Raw genomic sequence first — 8,652 nt, forward strand, 5'->3', positions numbered from 1 at the left:
TAAACTTCGATTCTCAGGATGGCTAAGATTCCCAGTGATTGGACCGCCACTAATTAGAAACATATTCCCTACCCAATGGATAGGGGATAACGTTCTGTCTTTGCACAGCCTATGTAAAGAGGGGCAAAAAGTATTGATGATCCCGTCCTCAGGATAAATCCCCACCTGCTGAAAGTGCTGGACAGCAGTGCAGGGGAGCCAGCCAAGGACGAGCCTGAGCGGCAGAGGTGAGTAAATTTTTTTTTTCCGCTTTCTTTCACTAGCTAGGGATGATTTTCAGGGAAGGGCTTATATTTCAAGTCCTTCCACGAAAATCATGCTGCGGGGATTGCCTAAAAACCACTGCTTTCAATGGGGCCGGTAGCAGGTCCGACCCCATTGAAAGCAATGGGATAGCATCCTGGACTTCTGCCACAGCTGTCACAGTCCCCATGGGGATAAAGGAAACTCCTGCCACAGCTGTCACAGCTGTGGCAGAAGTCCACGGTATACTCCCTATGTTTTCAATGGGGCTAGCGCTGCGGCCGCTGGCCCCATTGAAAACACTGAGCGATATCGCAGATTTCTTCAGTGCGATGAGAAACTTTGCTGAAACATCGCAAATGAGTATGAAACCATTGAAAATCATTGGTTTTATAATCATCGTTGTCGCATCGCAGGGAAAAAAATTGCAAATGGGTGTGAGCCCTTAAGGAAAATGTGGTGTTTTCTTGCAGTGTTTTTCTAAAATCCGAAAAAGCTAGATGTTTTCTGTAAGGCAATTTTTTTGGGGGGAGGATGGGAGGTCAGTGGCATTTTTTTCCCAAGCTGTCACAAATGCTAGGTATGTTTTTTTTTTTTTGTTTTTTTTTTAATGCATGGCAAAAAGTGTCTATAGAAAAGCACTATCCAAAGACATGGATGAAAATCCTGATGTTTTATGTGCCCAAAAATCTGCTACACAAAAATGTGTGCCAAGGACGCCTCAATGATGATTGACTTTTGTCTTTTGCCTTAGGAGAAAGAGAATGGATGAGTTGTCTAGGACGCCTGAACACTTGCCAGAGAATGGCAGTCTCATGTATGAGATACTCCAGGCCAAGCTAGTGAGTGGAATTCAGATATCGCCTGTCAATATAAGGAGGATATGTCTCGCTACACAATGTTTACATCACTTTTTATATTTCGACTCTGAAACAGAGAGGAAGATTGTGTATTTCTTGTTAATGCAAAGTCCATAGGTTGTCTCACAGTACTGAGTTTATTGGCTTGATTGTAATCAAGGTACTCTGTACATGGAGCAGAATATACAGTTTTGACTCTGTTTAGCCCTCATATTTTGCTTCCATTGGAGGTATTTAAATGTATCCATTTTATTAATTTCTATAGTGCATGCATATTCTGCAGTGCTATACTCAGATTGTCATCAGTTACATTAGACCCTGTCCACATGGCAACTCACAATCTATATTCACCTACTAAGAATTATTAGGAAATAATAGTACCAATGTTTCTGGTGGCGCAATGCACCACACAGCTCTGCTACATGCACATCACACATACAGCTCTGCTACATACATTGTTCATCTCTAACAACAGGGATCAGAAGTAGCACAGCACTGGAGATGAAGGACCTGTGATGACATCATCGTCATGCCCCACCCCCTGATCACATGATGGTAACGCTGATCACAAGTGAACGACTTACATGCTCCACGCCTGAACACATGACAGTGATGTAATTAAAGGTCCTTCATCGCCAGTGAGGACGTTACATGCTCTGCGCATTATCACATGACAGTGATGTCATCACAGGTCCTGCATCATTTTTGCAGATAACGGGGCGGACTACGATCCCCCTGTGGCCTTAGTTGTTATGTAATACTAATGAACACCTAGCCGGACAGCCGTTTGAGTACAGGACCTGTGATGATGTCACTGTTATGTGATATGGGGCAGAGCATGTAAGTTACTCACAAACCCACTCACTCACACACGGACGGGTAGGTCACAGTCAGTAGTTTGACTATTACGTTTTTGGAGGGTGAGTACTCAGAGTAAACACAAACACAGGGAAAACTTACAAACTCCATGCAGATGGAGTCCAGGAATTTATCATATATTATAACCCTATGGAGATATTGAGTGTGTACATCAGAAAATAAACATGTTTTGAAACCTGCCTAACCCAATGAGCAAAAAGAAAATATAGGAGAAATTGACATTGAATTCCTCAATTATATTATAGTCCTTATTTGTACAATATTTAGCGGTATTATACTATACAGTATACAACAATTTTTTTTTGCATTTGGTTTTACACGTAATGTATATTCCTGTATGTATGCTGACATATATAGTGTATATTCCATGGACCATAAAAGATATTAAAGGGGTTTTGCTGGAGTTTTTAAAAATTTGCATAATTGTGGAAGTATGTTCACACGTAGCAGAAGTTCCTCATGCTATCAACAGTGGAATCAGCTGCGGAAAAGCAACAGCATTGTTCATTAGCAACAGAGCGGATGAGACTTCCCATCCAGATGCACCAATATATGCGTTACATGCAAATTTTGGAGTGGATTTTGCCACAGGTCCACATATGCCACCGGTAGACGTGGATGTAGCCTAAGATATGTGATGAAATAAAAAATAAGCATTATTCACTTGTTAAATCCCGTTTCTCCAGCACCAATAGTCTGGCGGGTTTTATTTACTTTACTGCAGTGATTATGTGCTGTTTACCCACATGACTGCTGTAGCCAATGATTGGCCGCTGCGGACTTATAGCATACATGTGAGCATAGGCGCTTATAGTACATCATCATTGCAGCAAAGTAGATATAAAGTGTTTACGTCGGTCCGGTGGGGGATTTAATAAGTGAGTATTAAATATTTTTTATTACCCTCCTTGCTGTTTTCCTCATTTTCTAAACTCCCAGAATACCCTTTCAAGGTGGTTTCACCCACAGAATTTTTGTAAAAAGGACACATTTTTTGGAGTTTGCCATGTAGTTTTTTTCTAGCCAAAGCCAGAACTGGAAACAGCAAGACCGAGAAGGAAATGTCCCTTCCCTTTCTGAATGCAGTTCTGGCTTTGGCTCAAGTGTAAGAAGACTGCAGTGGCATTTTCCCATAAAACGCTGTGTGTGAAAAACACAAAGACCCCAATTTTTAGCACATCACACTAAATCTCTTTAGGCCGACTTCACAAGGACGTATTTGTGTGCATATTTATTCTTGCAAAGATTTGCGTGGGCAATACAGAGAGAATAGGACCGATTGATTTCAATGGATTCGTACACATTTTCGTATTTTGCTCACGCATTTCGGCCATGCAAAAAAAAGATAGAACATGCTGTATTTTTCTGCATATTTGCGCACCAAAGGTCCCCATAGAAATCAATGAGGGGTGTGCAAATGCGCAAGCAATCCGCAAGGAGATGTGTGAAATACTGCGGAATTTCGCTAAAAACTAAGAACACAACTCATTAGATGAACTAGCCATTTAAATTGTTACATCTTGGGGTCTTACCCACAAATAAACGTGCCAAGCAGGCAGAAAATGTACGCACTAAGGCGCGTGCAACGATGCATGTGGTCTTCTTAATCTGGATTTAGGGTATGGGGAGGGTCCACTGTGGATTTTCTATAAGGAATTTCTGTGCAGAAACATTTACAATAGCAGCAAAGTGGATGAGATTTGCTCAGATCCCACCCAGACACCATGGAAAAAATATGTACCAACTCTGCACAGAAGTTGACATGCAATGCAGATGTCATTTTATGTTGTGCATTTCAGTTCTGAAGCATTTTTTACAGCAAAATCCATTTGGTGCACTTTTTTGCGGATCTTGCAGAAAATCAACCCCAACCCCCACTCTGTGTGGCCGTACCCTAAATGAATGGCCCATATCAACAATGATGGCAGCATTACTGCTGTTACTTCAAGCAGTGGGGATCCTGAGCGGCCAACCCCCAACGATCAACTGTTGATGCCCTATTCCAAGGATTGGCCATCAACAGTTTAGCCTTAGAAAACCCCTTTAAATAGTAGCCACACTTACCTATATACAGTCAAACCTCTAGTTTCATTGGCAATCCGTCTGAAAGTAATTGGCAAAACGTGAAACCAATGAAACCAGAGGTAATTATTTTGATAGGAATCAATGTAAATCGAATGGATTTGTTCTAGACATTTGAAATGTAAGCCCCCATCCCCCTGAAAATAAGCCCTAGCTACACTACATAAAAAATATTACTCACCTCGCATGCAGCATCCCCGCCCCTCTAACTGCTCCCCAGGCGCTCCGTCAAGCTTCCCTATCTGCTTCAGCGCTGTAACACCATTCTCTTCCTGACATCAGTTGAATACTCCTCCTCCAGGAAGAGAATGCTGTGATTGGCTCAGTACCACAGCTGGCGCTTGATGAGCCAATCACAGCCATTCAATAAATGACATCATTGAATGGCTGTAATTGGCTCATCGAGCTCCGACTGTGATTGGCTGAGCCTCGGCGCTCCTGAGCCAATCACAGCATTCTCTTCCTGGGGTTGGGGTATTCAACCCACATTATCAGGAAGAGAATGGTGTTTCAGAGCTGAAGCCATCATGGAAGCCTGCCGGAGCACCTCGAGAGCCGCGAGAGGGACGGTGACACCGCCTGCAGGGTCAAGTGGGCCGGCGGCCAATGGTGAACCTAGAGGCAGCCAGCGAAACTGGAGGCGAAATCCTGGCTATAAAAATTGGTGAAAGGAGAAGACAACGAAAGTAGAGGTTTGACTGTATAAGATTATCTATATATTTATTCCAGTTGCTTTGCTACTTCCATGCCAGTAACATTAGAAAATACCGCACAATCCCATAGCTACTATTGAGAAAATGACATAGCAAAGCTGACTGATACTTCAATTCTATCTTAAACTTCCAACAAACTGTCCATTCTGTGCTTTGCTCTCAGAAAGAGGAGCGACGGCTTTGGATAGAGCAACAGAAGAAACGGGGCTTTTTAGTACTACGGTGAGTTCTGCTGCCTTGTCTTCATTCCCATAGTATATCGTCCTTGTACCGCTCTATAACAGCTATTTTTTGCAGATTGCTATATAAAGCGATGCTGATGCTTATTTGGTGTAATATCCAAGTTGCGTTCTTCGTACATCTCTATCACTACCTGCTACAACTTGTCCGGAGTCTGGAGCTCAGCTTCCTGGGATGGTGCATGCGGAGTGTCTTCTTTGCAGAAACAATTGAATTAATAGAGCATATTTTACAACCATATATCCAGCTCACGGTTTCCGGTATGGTACCTGTATAGCCTACTGTTTTAAGCCATTCTCTGAAATGCTTCAGTGAATGTGTGCAAATAAAGAATTGTCAACACAGCTTCTTTCTGCTCTCGGTCCAAAGTGAATATAGATTACTGGTATTAGCTTTTTTTTCCATTTATTCCATCATACAGTATGTCTTTAAAGGCCTGGCAAGTATATAGACCCAACTGTATGTATATCTATTGTGTTTTCAACCAACAGGTTTACTGATATCATCCCAATTATTGTGAAAATGTAGTGTAAAGCAGATTAAAAGGAGGGGTCATAATTCAAGATGAGCGAGCACCAAAATGCTCGGGTGCTCGTTACTCGAGCCGAGCTTTTCGTAATGCTCGAGAGCTTGTTTCGAGTAACGAACCCCATTGAAGTCAATGGGAGACCCGAGCATTTTTCAGGGTGACCAATGCTCGGTAGCTGCCTGACTTGTTTTCAATGGAGCCACTCCATAGTGGTTTTAGTAGTAATAGTTGCTCTAGTAGTAGCAGTGTCCCCTATATTGACCCTAGTAGTAATAGTGACCACCCCACAGTAATCCCAGGGATGCTGCCCGGCCAGAGGCCAATGGCAGCTTCCCTATTGGCCTTTCGCTGGTCAGCATCCCTACAGACATTCCATTCACTCTGCCTACAGCTCCGATCCGGCGGTAGCCACTAGTGAGTCAGTGACTGCTAACCTCTCACCTTGGGGCAGGGGTCACCAGTCACAGACTCTACATTGCACCCACGGACCAGAGCTGCAGGCAGGGGAAGTAGTATTCCTTTTAAAGGGGTTATCCAGGCAGCACCCAACAGGATACAGCGGGGTCAGAGCGGAAGCCGCTGCTCCAACCCCTGTGTAGTGTCCGGCGCTCATTGCAGACTGGGATCCCACTGATTTTAATGAAAGCTCCACCTACAAATACAAGCGTTGGCCATTACACAGGCTCGGAGTAGTGCTTCCTCGCTGACCCCAGTGTAGCCTTGATAACCCATTGTTAAAGTTTAATGCACAGCCAGCGGGCCACAAAATGACTTGGCAGGCCGAATTCAGCTCGCGTCCCTTGTGTTTGACATGTGTGATCCAGAGGTAGACCTACTTTGTGTGACACACACCTGAGTCCTGAGTACGGAGCTGTTGACTGTTCTTCCCATGGTCCTACAAATGGCAGAGAAGTGGGAATATACTAAGCCAAGTGTGAAAAGCACCAGCATGAATGTCTACAGAAATATTCATACAGGAGTTGGGATTGTGGTATCTTTCTGATAGACTCACAGCACATCGGCAATTACAGTCCATTGAATCAGTGAAATGTTTATGCTCAGCCTTACCCCTTTGAAGTAACTTCCCACATCCAATATTAATGTGTAAACCATAACTTCATACATAAAATCAGAAAATACACGGTAGACATGTAAATTAATAGGCTCACTGCTGGTTTACAATTTGATATGAGAGCAAAATTGGAATATTCCTCTTTCGAACATTTCTGTGGTCAAAGCAGAACTAAGCTGGACACATCTCATTCTCCCATTACATTTTATCATACCTTTGTGCTCCACATGCTTCTCCATAATATAAGATAAGATACTCCGTCTTTCTCATAAGTGCACTCATCTCATGCTCTCTTGATTGCTTTAGCCTTCTGCTGCATTGCTTCACTGCTTGACATATTTCCCTTGCAATCTATATATAATAATGCAGCATTGACAATCATCTCTTAACTTCGCCTTACTGGAATCTATCCTGCAGCAACGTGTCAAATCTTATAGATTTTTTGGGATTCTTTTTGCCTGTGTTAGGACACTGACAGTCTTATATATAGATATTTCCTTACTTTACTCAACCTTTGATTTTCTCTTCTTCCATAGGCGTGTGAATTACTAATACCATAACAACATAACAATGCATTCACTTAGAGAGTGTATCATCCAATGGATGAGGCTCACCAGTTGGCATCACTCATACCATACTGTAGTGAGTCTGAGTACGAAATATATAACCCAAAGTATGCAGTCTGATGGGTAGAGATGTTTTATTTGACCTAAAATTACCTAATAAATAAGTTGTTTAAGGCCCTGTTTACATCGTCACTAGAGATGATTTACTCGGGAGAACATCGCCTTTTTCGAGTACCTGCTGGCTCATCCCTGAAGATTCGGGGAGGAAGGCTGGCGGGGGGCGGCGGAGGGGAGCGGGGTGGAGAGTGAGAGAGATCTCTCTCCCGATCCCCTCCGCAACCCCCCACTCACCCCCGCGGCCCCCCCGAATCTTCAGGGACGAGCCGGCAGGTACTTGAAAAAGGCGATGCTCTCTCGAGTAAATCGCCTTAACGAGTATGCTCACTCATCTCCAATCGTCACACATCCAATAGACTGAAAGACCCCATTGACTTGTAATGGGGTGCATTGGGGTTCCTTCGAAATTTCTATTGTTGCACTATTTTTGAAGTCAAAAGTGACATAAATCTTTTATTCCGATTGGCAGATTTGGGGTCGGGAAGGCAATTATTTCCCTAAAATTGGCTCCTACCTCATTGTTTGTTTTTTTTTGCCTGCCTCTGGATCATCATTGGGGGATAATGGGCTGAACTGGATGGACAAGTGTCTTTTTCAGCCTCTCATACTGTATGACTATGAATTCCTGGATGGAACGCTGATCAGATAAGTGAACATTGCCTAATTCATTGCTGTATATAAAAAAAAGTTTTGTACTATTCAGATGACCACAGATATTTAGGTAAAGCAGTTTGGTCAAAGATAATATTTTAGCAACTAAAAAAAATTGCCTATAAGTGACGGTAATAATGTGATTTATTGGGCAATATGAAGGGAAAATCACTGCTAGCAAAATGTAAGTAAGGGCAGCTTCACGTGGGCATATTTGTGCTCACAATCCGCAGGGAATGGAACCCATTGATTTCAATGGGTTCTTTCACATTTCGGTATTTTGCACGCAGATTTCGGTTGTTCAAAAAATAAATTGAATATGTACGATTTTTCTGCATATCAAAGGTCTCCATGAAAGTCAATGGGCAGTGCATAAATGTGCAGGCAATACACAAGAAGATGCATGAAACTGCGTAGTTATGCTGAAAAAAAAACACATCTGGAACACGATACAAATTAGCCATTTCAATTGGTGCGTCCTTGTGTCCCGTGTGTAAATGAACATTCCCTGAGAGCACTTTATATGCCAATATGGACGCAAAAAAGACTTGTTCAGTGCGCAAATACGCTGCGCTGAGGCGTGCGATTGGAGCAAATGCTTGTGTGAAGCTGGCGTCAGTGAATATTGTTTTATGCAGTAGCCAGACAAAGCACAGTTCCATTGTGAGCTTGTTCTGAACCCAGTGTTGATGTGGCATAG

General features: G+C 42.9%; 1 long non-coding RNA gene across 1 annotated transcript; it reads left to right on the forward strand.

Annotated features, from left to right (window-relative positions):
- The first annotated feature begins 1,827 nt into the window (after nt 1–1,827).
- LOC136627045 (uncharacterized) lies at nt 1,828–5,111 on the forward strand. The gene is made up of 3 exons (XR_010792738.1): nt 1,828–1,943; nt 4,941–4,999; nt 5,075–5,111. It is a non-coding gene; the product is annotated as an uncharacterized lncRNA (long non-coding RNA).
- The last annotated feature ends 3,541 nt before the right edge of the window (nt 5,112–8,652 follow it).

The sequence above is a fragment of the Eleutherodactylus coqui genome, chromosome 5 (assembly GCF_035609145.1).
Source record: "Eleutherodactylus coqui strain aEleCoq1 chromosome 5, aEleCoq1.hap1, whole genome shotgun sequence".
NCBI lineage: Eukaryota > Metazoa > Chordata > Amphibia > Anura > Eleutherodactylidae > Eleutherodactylus > Eleutherodactylus coqui.